The 15676-nt window shown below is 36.2% G+C and overlaps 1 long non-coding RNA gene across 1 annotated transcript in view; it reads right to left on the bottom strand.

The window, feature by feature from the left end:
* Positions 1 to 15676, bottom strand: part of LOC306847517 — a 779007-nt gene that overhangs the window by 439813 nt on the left and 323518 nt on the right. The window lies entirely within an intron of this gene.

Below are 15676 nucleotides of genomic sequence, written 5' to 3'. Positions count from 1 at the left end.
GCTAGAATGTTGAAAAATGTTCAGGGCTACATGTAAATAAATATTTTTAAATTGTAGTTTTATAATTGATTTTTCTTTGAAAAGCGAGACAAAGCAGTAGAAAGCACATTTTATCTATTTAATTTATGCAATGGTGAAAAAAAATTGGCAAAATACATGGGGGAAAATGCTATTTTTTTCTATTATCATTATATACTATTGTTCAAAAGTTTGGTATCAATAAGTTTTTTTGTTTTTGTTTGTGTTTTTTTTTTTTATAAATGAGTACTTTTATTTATCAAGGGCACATTAAATTGATAAAATGTGACAGTAAAGACATTATAAATTATAAAACTTATGTTATAAAATATTTATATTTCAAATAAATGCTGCAACAACTCTTTGAAATTTTTCATTTTTCTTGAGCAGGAAATCAGTATATTAGAATGATTTCTGAAGGATCACGTGCCACTGAAGACTGGAGTAATGATGCTGAAATTCAGCTTATAAATATAAGCTTATAAAATTATAAGCTAAATAATTTTTGAAAATCCAAAAATGCAGAAAGTTTGGTGTGAGGGGTAGGTGTAGTAGAGTAGGGGACAGAAAATACAGTACTGTACAGTATTTTAACCATTATGTTTGTAGAATGTCCCCATAAAACATGAAAACCAGCAAAAATAATGATCTTTATAATAAAACAACAACTAAAGAAATTTAAAAAAAATATTCATTTCTGAATACAGCTTATTAAATTAAAATGTAGAGTGCCACGATCATAAAAGGTGCCCTTTAGCCCTGTCATTGCTGATGGTCACAAAAATGACTATAGTTTCAAGCCCTTCACTAGCCTCTAAGATAACATTATAAGAAAGAAGCAACACAAAAAACAGAGATGGAATTAGAAACAGAAAAAAGAGACTGAGATACATTATAACTCTCTCAGCAGTTGGTAAGTGTTTGTATGTTTATCTAATTTGGACCCTCTTCAGCACTAATGAAAGCCCAGTTCAAACTCCACCCACACCACTCCACTCGGCAAGACCGAGGCCAGTCATCCAGAGTAAACACACCATCAGCAAAGACTGCCCACATACCTGTGACTACAGTTCAGCCTCATCGGGGGAAGGAAATCCACATACACTGATATGAGAACAGAACATCTGCTCAAAAAGCGCTGAATAGCCGAAAGAAACAAAGCAAGCACCTTTTTCTGCTGACGCCTTGGAGGTTTCTCCTCTAAAGGAATGATATGCCCCCATTCCTTCATCTGCTTTCTTTATCTCACTTATTATTATTACGTCCTGAGGGTTGGCGCTGAGAGAGAGGCCTGACACCACAGGTGCCAAGATGTGTGCAATAGACAGCTGCTTAAGCAACCAAAACACATATATGGAAATGTATACATTGACAGGGTACACATTTTTCACAGCATTGACAGATGGATTTCCAGTTGGGCCCAGTGCCTCATGCGCCATCATTGACTTACTGTGGCTTCAATGTGAAATAACAAACAAACAATCACACAACTGTAAGCATTCAGTTTGCCATGCAAGCAAATATTAGTCTAGGTTAAATGATAAACACACTTATGAACACTGGGAAGTCTTCTAATGAGGCTGAACTGCTGACTATGCAAATGTGTTTATGTCCCAAGAAAGCTTCCAAGAAACTCCAAAACAATAAAGTTCAATGGTTCATTTTACAGTCTGTACTTTAACTACTTGAAGTAGCAAGTCTGACAAAATGAAGTAATATTTTCAGTGCTGGGCCACCCTAAACATTGTACTTTTTTCCATGTATAGTGTATTGAATATTCTATGTGTCTTTACCTGTAGTACGGAGTTGTTCACAAGCTTCACATGCCATCTTCATTGCTGGAAAAAAACAGGATGAATTTTTAGGTTTGATTTCGATGGATTGTAGATAAATATCCACTTCGTTCAGCGATGTGGATGTACTCTGTTTACTGAGAGAGAGAACGCGTGCCAAACTATTAAATTAATTGTCTGCATTCAGACTGAATTGCGAACCGATTCAGATTGTTTCGCAGGCACATATGGATATTTAAAGCTGCAGTCCGTAACTTTTTTTTGGTTAAAAATTATCCGCAATCAATATTTGAGCAAGTACATAACCAGCCAGTGTTCAAAACTATCGCCTTACTTTAACCCGATTCACAAAGGTTAGCTTATAATAATGTTTTCTACTTTGAGTGGTACGGGTAGGTTTTCGCGGAAACTTCAATCATGGCACTGCATCAATACGTCACGTCTGTAAATGTAAAGTAGTTGTCCCGGCTACTAGGCTATCGCATGCGATGATCCTGCAGGTGACGCATCATTTATAGCCTTTTCTCATAGCAGCTAGAATAATTAAATGTTTCATTTTGATGGCGGATTGTAAGTTTATGAAACACATGTGAATGAAATTAAATTATATTCCAGTTTTAAATATGCTTCTAATTACAGATAGCCTGGGATTACACAAAATTTGTATTTTTTTTTTTTAAACAATTCGAAGGGAGCATATTGCTTTTTGGGTTAAAAGAATTTCTTAATATGAAAATGGAATGGCATGACAATTAGATTAGACTGTACAGAAATTTAAATCTACATGCTAATACACACTATACTCATAGTCACGCAACGCTGATGTTGTTAACATTAATAATTTGAGAATAAAGTATAACAGTAATAATAATTTGCACGGTTTAATGTGATATGAGCTAACATATCTTTAGATTTAATCACCATTGGTAGCGAGATTTATGGTAATGCTTTTTTCCTCAGTTGGTCAGAATAAACGTGGCAGATTTGTTACTTGTTCAGATGGCAATATATGGTGAAAATTCTAATTTGGGTCATATATTCCAAGACGTAGGCTAAAATCTGTGATTGCGAAGTACAGTAAATATCCACACCGGTGCGGTGACTGACTGCCACACATACTCTTCAAAACATTAGATTCATCCGGGCATTGAACCGTGCAGACTCACAACCCGACGCAAGGAAGATAATTCCACAAAAAGCTACAATTCCAGGTTTTCAAACAGAGATGGCGACAAAGAGGCAAAACTTACGGACTGCAGCTTTAACTGAAAACAAACAAACAAATGATTCACTTGCAAATGGGTATCGCTGATTCTGATTCAAACCTCCGAAAAACTACGCAACACAAGACTTCATTGTTAAAATATGTCGGGAGAATATTTCCTAAACTGTTATGTTGTTATACATTAATCTCCCTTATGGGAAAACGATTAATCAATAGGATTTTACCGCAGTACAAAATAATTTTACTGGGCCACGAGGATAAAAGGACTTTATAATGTAATAAATGAGGTAAAATTATATTTAAAAAAATTTAATTAATTTTGTAAATTTGTTTATATTTAAAAATTTTTAATTACACTTTAGTTGAATATTTACCCTAGAAAATGGGGAAACGTTTTATGAAAATAAACTGCAAAGAAAGTTATGGAAAAGCATTCATTCGACAGTTCATTAAACTTTTTTTTTTTTTTTTTCAATATTACAGAACATATTTTAAAAATGCTACTTTAAAAATTAAGGCCATTTTTTTTAATTAAAAAACAAACAACTAAAACCAGCCTAAGCTGGTTGGCTGGTCTTAGCTGGTTTAAGCTAGAAGTAGCTGGTTTTACCTGGTCTCCAAACCTGGCTAGGCCGGTCAAGCTGGTTTTAGCTGGTTGTTCCAGCTGGTCTCGCAGCCTGACCAGCTAAAGAAGTGGTAAAAACCCCTCTAAAACCAGCCTTCTGACCAGCTAAACCAAACAGCTTAGGCTGGTTTTAGCTGTTTTACTCAGCAGGGAGCACAGTTCCCCCTTGTAGGCTACACTTCATATGCAGGTAGGAGAAGGGACATATAGGGAGAATCTGATTGGATAATAATGCACAAATAAATGCATATGTAAAAAAAAAAAAAAAAAAAAAAAAGTCCTTAGTATAAATACTTATAACAAATCCAGCATGAATGCTTATGTATGTTTTCAAACAAAGACTGAAAAAAACTGATCAAAACATCTTGCACTCAACAGGCGAGCCTCACAACAGGCTAAGTTTTCATAATTTCTCTTCATCATGTGCTCTGGCAGAAGAATTTTCACTTTCACACGTAAGATTGAGCACTTCGCTCAAAGATAGCGGTGACCTTCATCCTCATATGTCGGCGTTCTTAATTTGCTCGCCGCATGTCAGGCACACAAAGAGCTCCTCGCCATGCAGCACCCCATCCATCACACCATCCCAGAAAACACGTGCTGAGGCGTGAAGCTGGTCCCCGCAATCCAGATCCATGCCTCATCCTAATTTATTTATCTTTCTGAGAACTGCATCCTTGCCAAAATAAACAAAGTCACCTCACGTCACCCCAATTTGCCAAGATTTCTAATTCCAAGTCTCCATACTCATGTCAGAACGGCGAGATTCGTGCATCTCTCACTACACGATTTAATATTTATAACGAGAAGGCTGTTTAGGTCGTTTTCAGGTTGCTTAATTTTGAGATGCCTGGCCAAACCAGCCCTATCTTTAAAACCCCAGCAGTAGTAGGCTACAGCAAAAAATGGCAACATTACCTTGGCAGCCGTTCTGTCAAGACTGATTTAAATGGGGCAATTTTTTTAACATCCCTCTGTGTGCTCACATATATTGTTTGATGCTTTGTCTTGGTGTGTAAGACTTTAACAATGCCCTCAAACATCACAAATACGTGGCAAGGATAATACATATGCATCGTAATCTTTGTCAAATCAGTGCTGAATTTTTCATTGCACAATCGTTAATTTATCATCACCTCTAATTTAAATTATTCATTTTTCGTCCAACATCTTCCACTAATGCCTACCGGTTTCCCTGGTTACTGTAAAACCAAGTAAGTGTTGAAGTGTTATCTTCCAGTATGTCTGGTTAGAATGTAAGGAGTGTGGATGCTCTGATATGTGTTTGCAATAAAAGTGACTTGCAGGCAAAGCTGACTGATGTCTGTGGTGTAGCCGCGGTAAAGCCAGTTTATTTCTTTGATCATAGATAGCCGAGCAAGATAAGGCCATCACAGATTGAAGAGGGAACACAAAGGGAAATTTGAGGCAATAGACCTGGTACACCCTTCCATGTTCATGAAATGGAAGGCTTCGGCACTAAAGAAACTCCTGCTTTATAGCAGTGAACACACAGCAATGACAATAGTATGGAAGCCCGTTTCCGCCACTGAATAAAAAAAAAAAAAAAGGTTATTGTGACTTTTTATCTCACAATTCTGACTTTTTTTCACAGAATTGTGAGATATAAACTCGCAATTGCGAGTTATAAAATCAGAATTGCGAGATATGAAATCAGAATTGCGCTATATAAACTCACAATTCTGACTTTTTCTCAGAATTGCGAATTATAAAGTCAATTGCGAGATATAAAATCAGAATTGCGCTATATAAACTCACAATTCTGACTTAACTCGCAATTGTGACTTTATACCTCGCAATTCTGAGAAAAAAAGTCAGAATTGTTCGTTTATATCGCACAATTGTGAGAAAAAAAGTCACAATTGTTCGTTTATATCGCACAATTGTGAGAAAAAAAGTCAGAATTGTTAGTTTATATAGCGCAATTCTGACTTTATATCTCGCAATTCTGAGAAAAAAAGTCAGAATTGTTAGTTTATATTGCACAATTCTGAGAAAAAAAGTCAGAATTGTTAGTTTATATTGCACAATTGTGAGAAAAAAAAGTCAGAATTGTTAGTTTATATCGCACAATTGTGAGAAAAAAAGTCAGAATTGTTAGTTTATATCGCACAATTGTGAGAAAAAAAGTCAGAATTCTGACTTCATATCTCGCAATTCAGACTTTATATCTCGCAATTCTGAGTTTCTTTCTCAGAATTGTAACTTTATAAGCCCTTTCCCACATACAGACTTTTCCGGAAAATTACCGGTAAATTGCCATAAAGAGATCATGTGTGAACAGGACCTTTTCAAAAATACCAGTAAATTCGTTCCGGCAATTTACCAGTATGAGAAGTTGTAACATTACCAGTAAATTGCCGGAATTCTTCTGTGTGTGAACGCAGAAGGAAAATTACCGGTATGAGCACGTACGAGTTCAGAACACACTGACGTAAGACTCTACTCCGCAGTGGTGGACGAAGTACACAAATCAAGTACTTGAGTAAAAGTACAGATACGTATTATAAAATATTACTCCAGTAAAAGTAAAAGTACTGCTTTTTCAATTTTACTCAAGTGAAAGTACAAAAGTACTAAATTTTTTATGTACTTAAGTAAAAAAGTACTGATAGATAGATTTATTTTGCAATTTTATATAGGCTACTTGATTTAATTTTATATTAACGCATATTTTTATCATCCTACTGCTCAAAATACCTGGGATTTTCCCAAAATAACCACTATATGGAGTCAATATATATATTTTGTTGTTGATATGGCCTATGTTGACGAGAGTGATGTAGTAATGTTCACTGTGAAGCTTACATTGTAATGAACCTGAGAGAAAACAGATCTGACCATCTAATTTTCACCAGTAAGAAAAAAAATGTTTTAAAGCTTGTTGTTTTGCAGAATGTCACATATGACACGAGAATTAGGCTGAAGTTAGGAAGAATATTTAAAGGAAAATATAATTATATTTTCATAATGATTTTTTTTTCTTCTCAAACCTTGTCTGTGGTGTAAAAACACCCCTGGCCAAATGCCCCCAGAGGGCATCGCTTCCCACTTTGATAATTACTGTAGTTGCCATGTTCTGTTCCCTCAGATGTAATCTAGGTGGTTGAATAAAAATATTTGGACTTTATATCTAAAAATTTCCTCAACTTGGCACCAGCAAGCTTGCTAGCTAGACAGTTAGCATCAGCTAACAATATTTACTTATTTTCAGTATGGTTATGAATAAACATTCATATCTGTCTACTCGGCTAGTTGAGCTAAACAATATAAAAATTTATACTGTTGATAACAATATAAAACATAGGGCTAGATGCGTAGCATTTTAATAAAACTGTTAATGTTACAGCAGCGGGGAATATGAACGTGCATCAATTATTTTATTTAATCTGTGTTATTTTAATGTTTAATTTTTTTACCTAAAACATAGAGATACTGTCATTGATCTGTTTGCATTCAAGCATTCCAGTGGGCTTAAATAGATCACCCTTTACAGCAGATTTGACCTAAATATGATTTTCAGTTACAATAATTAATCCTAAAATTCGACATTAGTAACTTACTTTTAGCAGATCAGTTGCGCGCGCGGGCGCTCACAAGATCTCCAGTGTTTACTTGTGAGTTCAGTTCACTGGAGACTCGCTCTAAACGGATCCTTTGAATCAGTGAAATGTCGACTCGAGAACAGCTGCAGTAGCATCATTCCAATTCGTGAATGAATCGTTTGTTTCGATTTGCGAACCGATTTAACAGGTTCATTAAAAATAATCAGTTTGTTCATGAATCTGACACCGCTTCTGCATCTTGGACCTCGTGATATATTTTAAGGAGTAACGAAAAAGTACGATCTTATGCTTTGGAATGTGAAGTAAAAGTAAAAGTTACTCAAAATAAAACTACTTCAGTAAAGTACAGATACTTGAAAAATGTACTTAAGTACAGTAACGAAGTAAAGGTACTTCGTTACTGACCACCTCTGCTACTCCGGGCCAATCATAACACACTGACACAGATGACGCATTCACACCACACTTTCCCATATATCCGCCCATGTCCGTCGCACAGACCTCTGCATTTGTGTAAACATAAGTTTTTTTTTGTTGTTTTTTCAACTGTTCACATTTACTTAAGACAAAACCTGTATACTCGCCAGGACGGTCATTTTTGCGTAATTTTGTGTGTATTTGGCCACTTAAGTTCAACAACAAACGTAAAATAACTCAATATGGATGTGACTGTGAGCGCTCAGACTTGAAACTTGGAGCGCGTGAGTACCGAATGGCTTAAAAAGACGTGCAAATTATAAAATGTTGTGACATGCAACAATGACCCGATTAAGCCAGTTACAATTTTATCAACTGTCCCGAAATGCGAGCGAAAGTCTTGGATCGGTGTGCAGCTGATGTGAAGCCCACTGTGATATCCTATTTGTACATATTATGATATATGATATATCAAATTTGTATTATACCTGCTACCACACGCTGCGGTGTCGTCGTGCAGCTGGAGGTTGATGGTGATGGTGTTGGCGGGCGTGGTGGAGACGCTATAGCACCACTTGGGAAGAGGAGTCGTCGTTGCATGGAGAAAGTGCAAGTGAATCGATCGTGGACAATGAGTCTGAAACACAAAGTTTGTCTAATTAGTTGGGAATGCACAAATTACTGCAACACACCAAAAAAAAACATGAACATCATGAACAATAGCACTACCGGTGATAACTGTTAGCTACTAGGACTTTGTGCTTCATTACGCCATGATTTTACAGTGAAATTGAGAAATAAAATAGGAATCGACGGTCAATAAAATAAGATTCAATAAAATCAGGTCAAAAAAGTTAAGATTTCAAGCGTTATATTTAGATAACATAACACAACGTACCATCCTCGATCGTGTTCTCCAACTACTACCAATATATTAGACATTAAACACTATTAAGTCAACTTCTTTTTCATCTTGCTCAAAAACACTTATAAAGCACTTTTAAAAATAACCAACATTTACTCCCAATGCAAAGCATGCTGGGAACTACCAATGTCCTTCCCAGTTTGAGTGAGAGAAACTTGGCAAACTGTAGGAAAAGCTAAACTTGATGCTGTATCGATTACATTTTTACAGATTTATATGGGGGCCTTTTGTCAGAACAGTATCCGAAGAACTTTCTGAGAAAGAAAAATGTCCATTATTAAGTGTGGCATCATTTTGATACTTGAAAGTCTTTATGATCTGTTTTCCCACTGTTTACAAAGAAAGTATGTCAGCTATCTTTTCTGTCTATAGCATCAGCTTTCATTTTGTTCCGGTTAGATTCGACTTAACAAGATGTCCCCCATACAGACTTTTAAGAACCTTTAAGGAAATATTTATCAAAATTTTGCTTCAACATCCGTCTTGAATAAGATATCTTGCTGAGAGACAGAAAAACATATTGATCCATTATTTGTACAAATTAACCAAAAAATGTGCTGTAGTACAATATGCTGCTACAAGGCCAGCTTGAGAATGGCTGTGATCCAACATGGCTGCCCTTTGCTTACTGATTGGACCGGTTTCCCTGGTGTCGGTATCAGGAACAGGCTGACAGATGGTTTGAGAGGAGCCTGTTCTCTAGCGAAACCCACGGGGCCCATTTGATGGTCAGAAACCTCAGACCAGGAACCTCAAACTCTCTGGACTCACACTGGCCGTCCGTCTGCAACTTGTGAAGCCTCCATATATGGAGCACAGAGATTCGCTTGGCAGGAAGAGAGAAATAGCTAACTCAAGAGGTGTGACAGAGAATAATAGTCAGATTTTCACTTTGCTTTTTCGTGAAAAACAGCAAAGTTTGTTCTTGTAATTTAAATCAAGCATTGTGTTTCAATTACTAAGAAAGTTACTGGCTGGATGGGAAATAGAATGGTCAATAATTAAATTTTATTTACTTAACCAAAGTCCAAGAAACAGCCACATCCACTGCTTGCGTCTTGTGTTTTTCAATGCAAAAACTGTGAATGGCTCACAATATATTAAAAAAGACACAATGACTATCATGACAGCGGCAATCTATGATACAGAGTCAGGGTTCATTGATACATAAGACATTTTTGTGTTTAAAAAAGTGGGAGCAATTGTCAATCATGTGTATCTAGCACATTTCCTTACAAAAATAATAGAAAAGCAGCGCAGTGGAATGCAAATACAATTTGTGTGAACGACCCTGTGTTGCAATTATTAATAAAGTTACGAGCTGAAGTATAATTGCACAACAGTGTTCTAAAAACTTGGTTCTCAAGTTAAATTAAGTTAAACTTTTTTTTTTTTTTTTTAAAGTGTCTCAAGACCTTCCCTTTTTAAAAGCCATTCTTGCTATTTTTGATGCAAAAAACATTCTGTGTCAATGGCCCAAGACACAGATGACTGTCATGACAGTAGATATTAACGATACAAAGTTTTTGCTAAAAATGTGAGACACTGGGCAGTGGAATGAAAAAAAAAAAGCAAAGTCAAGAAAAACATTTTTAAAAAAAGTCGAACTACTTTCATTTTTAGAATGCTGTGTCATGCGTGAATCACTTTAAAAGACATGTAAAATAAGTGAAACATTAAAGACGTCCATCTAGTGCAGGATTACATAGAAAAATGATAGAAAAGCAGTGCAGTATAATGCAAAAACACACATTCTGTTTGAACGGCCCCTTAGAAGGTATAGACCAATTCATAACTATACAATATACAGTACCTGTACAGTATAACTATACAATTTTATTTGTAATATTCATCTATCTATCTATCTATTTATCAATAAAATGTATACATTTGTACATTTTAATGGTTGGATTCAGCCATCATTTTAGCTATTTTTCAAGTGAAAAAGTAGAAATTGCGTACACCCCCCCCCCCCCCCCCACCACCATCTAACGGCGCCCTTGGCCACAAGTATAGTAATACCAGTACATTTTCACCTTGTGGGGACATTTTTCGGTCCCCATGAGGAAAACAGCTTATAAATCATACATAATTAAGTGTTTTGAAAATCTGAAATAGCAGAAAGTTTCCTGTGAGGGGTAGGTTTAGGTGTAGGGTTAGAGTAAAGGGATAGAAATTACGCCTTTGTGGAAAAATTCTTAAATCCATCATAAACTATACATAAAAATGTCTTATTAGATATTATATATACATAATAAAGATTTATATTATTAGAAACAAAATGAAATTATTCATTATTATTTTTATTTATGATTATTTAATTATGTAATACCATGATATTTACGCTGATTTATTGTCAGTATTGGAAACAGTGTTGCTGCTTAATATTATTTTGGAACCTGTTATATGTTTTTCAAAATAGAAACTTTTGTAAAATAATAAATCTTTACTATCACTTAAAAAAATCAATTTAGAACATCCTTGCTGATTGAAAGTATTAATTTCTTTCAAACTCTTGAAAGATAGTGTATACTGTTATAAAATATTTCTATTTTGAATTATGTTCTTTTTACCTATTTATTCATCAGAGAATCCTGAAAAATGTATCACGGGTTCCAAAAAAAAAATAATAATAATACTAATAAAAAAATAAAATAAATAAGCAGCACAACTGTTTCAAACATTAATAATAAAGCAGCATTGGGCATTGGTAGACAATTAAATAAATTAGTCACGGTGAGAAAAGTGTGTTTAAAAGTTCATCTAAAAGTCCAGAAATGGCCATACAGTAGATGCATACAGAACAGATATAGTCATACTGTTTTTTTGTTGTGATGTTTGTTTATTGTTCAGCTTTGCGTTCAGCTGAAATGCTGACCTTACTTTTTGAGGAGAACAGCCAGCTCAGCCTTCACGCTTCTGTGAACCTTCAGGTCCTGAAAAAGACAGTGTTACATAGTACAGGTCAGTCCAAAAACACTTACACACTCCAGAAGCAGCCTATATTTATTCAGATGCCGAGACAGATAGTTGGATATTGTTCAATTTCTGCGTCCTGCTGTGGAGCTCTATGGTCTATGTTTCTGACAGAGGTAATAATACCCAGAGAATATATAACATCGGAGTCATTTGACTTTGTGGGGTTGCCATGTTGAAAAAAGCAAGCGGAAATGCATTGCGAATAAAGACCTGCCTTCAATGCCACCTTTCAATCAAAGCTCAAAGCAAAAGCCGTTTTTAGCTGCACACCTGTGGTTACCTGTGCTTACTGCTGGCACAAATTAGCACGTTGATTTCTTTTTAGAGCGTTTCAGGCTGCCAAACCAAAGCAACTAAAAATTGGTCAAAACAAGCACCTGAGATGTGACCCTCGCTTTAGAAGCATGACTGGTGAAGGACAAGTGCCAAATGAGTGATAGAAGTGATAGAACACAGCCAGAGTGAACACTAATGGCCTTTCCTTCAGCTGTTCAAGACGCAGTCAGAACATCAGCAGAAATACCTGTAGAAAACAGTTCATGCTTTAGACTTCATTCAAAAGACTTTCTCATTTTATATGCTAATTATTTGACAAAACTAATCACAAAATCATTCTACTTCATTTCAACCGCATCCTTCTCAATGGTAAATATTCAGATATTTGACCCGAGTAGGATTTCAGAGATAAACCTGCGAGTCTGATGACAGTCTGATGTTTTTATGGACGACAGTTGCTGTGGCTATTTTTCTCCCTTCTCTCCTAATAAATTGGTTTTACCCTGTTTGCTTGCAAATTACCCTTCCCTCCTCTCCTAATTTTCCAATTTGCTGTGTCATTTATATGTAATTTGGGATCGCACTGGGCCATATTACTTTCGCAAATAAGGTGATAGACTTTATTGAGGCACTTTAGAGAAACAGGCTTATGAACCAAAGCACAATTGCCAACCTAAGGAGACTTAGCTTTTTCAAAGACTGCAAGTACTTTTTTTAAAGCTAATTTCATTCTCAGTGTCAAGGTAAGGATGTTTGTCATCCAAACCTACGCACAATATAAGACAAAAAATAAAACCAATGCTAATTCGCTTGCTCGCAGCTCACATTTCTCAAATAATAGGACGTCCTTGGAGACCGAGGCTGGCATAGAAGAATTAGCATGAGCTCTGTTGTACTGTATCAGAACCTCTGAGGGCCTTCCTCTGTCTCTTTGATGTTCCGTGGCTTATTCAGTGTTGCTGACAGATAAAACAACATATTGGACGTGCCAAGAGGGCAAAACATGTCCTGAGAGTCTGCTGACGGCTCCTTTACATTCATTTGCAAAGTCAATTGTAAAGGAGCACGACTTTCTGGCAGCAGATGTCCTTGTTTCTGCACCACCTCGGGTTTGTGGTGACAGAGAAGTGGGCCATCAAAACACTATTAAGGCTCAGACCATTTGGCAGAGGGTACGTGCCCAGACTGGTGCAATATCATCAGCCTCTGATCTATGGTAATGTCAGGCTCTATTATCTAATTACTGGGGTCATCAAATGGGCAAGACATTTCACCACATAATTAAACCATTGGGTTGTCTCCATGGAACAGCTAAGGTTGGAATGGATCCAGCAACCACTAGTTGTTTACTGATTTCAACAGATTTAGAAAATCTACTGTGCAAAATTACAATTATAGAAATGGTGCACAATGAAAATATTCAAAGTGATATTTTAGCCATTTTTCATCACATCATGTTACATATTTTACTTCTCACTTTTGTCAGTTTAATAAACAACTGTGCTAACTATTTAAAAAAACAAAGTGTCTGGGTAACACTTTATTTTACAGTTTCCAAGTTACATATACTTATGTAGTATTAACAGTAAATTATGCATAATTACATGCAACAACTCTAAATCAAACCCTAATTCTAACCCTAACCCTAAGCACATGTTGTTCATTAATATTACTCAGTAGGCTATTGATTACTCGATTTTGTGATATAGATATTGTGAAATATTCATACAATTAATATTCATAAATAACAGTTTTCTATTTTAATAATATTTTAAAATGCAGTTTATTCCTGGGATGGCAAAGCTGAATCATTCCAGTAGCCTATGCTGAATTCTTTTTTTTAAAGATTCAGCAGCATCACACACATGTATCGTGGTACTCTCATGAACGCACAGCAGGGACTGACACGGAAGAGAAGAAATTGTCAAATAAAGACATTATTTTTGTTTTCTTTGCGCACAAAAGGTATTCTCGTAGCTTCATAAAATTAAGGTTGAGCGACTGATGTCACATGGACAATTTTAATGATGTCTTTCTTACCTTTCTGGGCCTTGAACATGGCAGTTGTGTTGCTGTCTATGCAGGGTCAGAAAGTTCTCGGATTTTCATTTTTGTGTGAACAATCCCTTTCAAAGCATGAAATGAATTATTTTGACTACCTCTCATGAAAACATGTTGTACACATCCCTACAGTGGAAGCTTAAGTATTAAGCAAAATTTCAACCAATTGCCAGTTACTTATTGTTTATATTCAACACAAAACAAAATGCCTCCAATGAACCAAAACAACCGTATGCTCCTACAACACCATACAAACTCAGTAGCGCATCACCTCCGTGTATGGCTGTATTCTAGCTCCACTAAGTGAGAAGGAAGTGCCACTGTGGCAGACTGAGACGCTGTGAGTAAATCGATTAGAGGACCCGCTTGACGGATGGTCTCGTAGGGGGGACAGGGCAGACAGAGGAATTCATTTGGCTGGTGAGATCGGTGCCAATGCAATCCATCTCCCCACAAATTTGCCAATTTCCTCCATCCCACTGCATAATTAGGCACCCGTCTCCTCTGGATTTTTGGTGATGATGCATGTGTGGAAAACACGGCTCTGATGTGGCACAAGATTGTTTGTAATGAAAAACAAATTTAGTTTAGGGGGGAAAATATGGAAGCTCAGACTAAAAGGATAACACAGTTAGCCAACTTAGCAAGGATGTAAATACTCTGACCTTATGAATGTATACCCAGTGTGCTATTTGGGACAGGGCCTATTTGTCCAATGGACTATATCAGCATGTATTATTCTATAAATCAAGTCATGTGTCTAGGGAGGAAAATATTTTCCAGCTGAATAGCTGAAGCACAACAGCGGTGTGAATGTGATTCATGAAGCAGGTGCGCTAGCGTACGTTTGCTAACAGGGGATCTGAACTCAACGCCTCAGTGAGTACAGCATCTGTTCAATCCCATAAAGCCACAGTTCTTCAGCACTGATCTTTAATGGCACAGTGAGTTTGTCTACAGTGGATGTAGAGCATATATGTCGTGAATGAATGTGCTGGAGGAGACGCAGCCTGCCAGAAGCTGTTAAGCAGCAACAGGACTCAGTATGGAGCTGATGTTGAACTCATATCCTGCTCTCTCCTGTAATGAGGGCAACGCATTAACAAGCACTAATTGGATGCATTTTTACTGGTTCTTCCCAACCCTGAAGGTCAGAGACAGAGGAAGAGAGGAGACTGTGGGCTGTGTGTTGCAGGAGGCAGAGAGAGAAAGAGAGAAAGGAAGGTACGCTGTGCATAAGGCCTATTTCTCTTTCTTTTTCAACTGAAATAACTTTTTACAAAAAAGTTTTTAAAGCTCTTGAACTCTAATAATGACTAACCGGACCAAGATCTTTGGAAAGGAGCTGCAGTCAGCTGTTCTGCTTCGTCCTTGGACGATTCTCTGCACAATGGTGTTGTATGGATATGTGCACACTGCCCTCTAGTGACATACAAACACTGGCAGCCCAGCGGACGTCATCTATTCAGGAACAAGAAATATTCAAATAAAATATAAATATAATTTTAAAATTAATAATCAGATATTATTAAATCATAATAATTAAATTAAACAATATATGAGGATTTTTTTAAATGATTGCACCAAAAATAAGTATATATATATATTATATATATATACACACACACATGTATAAGGGATATGTGTTGATAATTTATACAGAAAACGTAGTTTGCTTGAGTGTTTAGGAGAGAGCAATATACAATAGACTAAAAATGAATGAATGCATAAATAAATACAACCAAATAATTAAAGAATTACGAAAAATGA

The sequence above is a fragment of the Barbus barbus genome (genome assembly GCF_936440315.1).
Source record: "Barbus barbus genome assembly, chromosome: 27".
In the NCBI taxonomy this organism is placed as follows: Eukaryota; Metazoa; Chordata; class Actinopteri; order Cypriniformes; family Cyprinidae; genus Barbus; species Barbus barbus.
The sequence above is the reverse complement of the archived record's forward strand: the minus strand, read 5'-3'. Positions and strand labels throughout refer to the sequence as shown.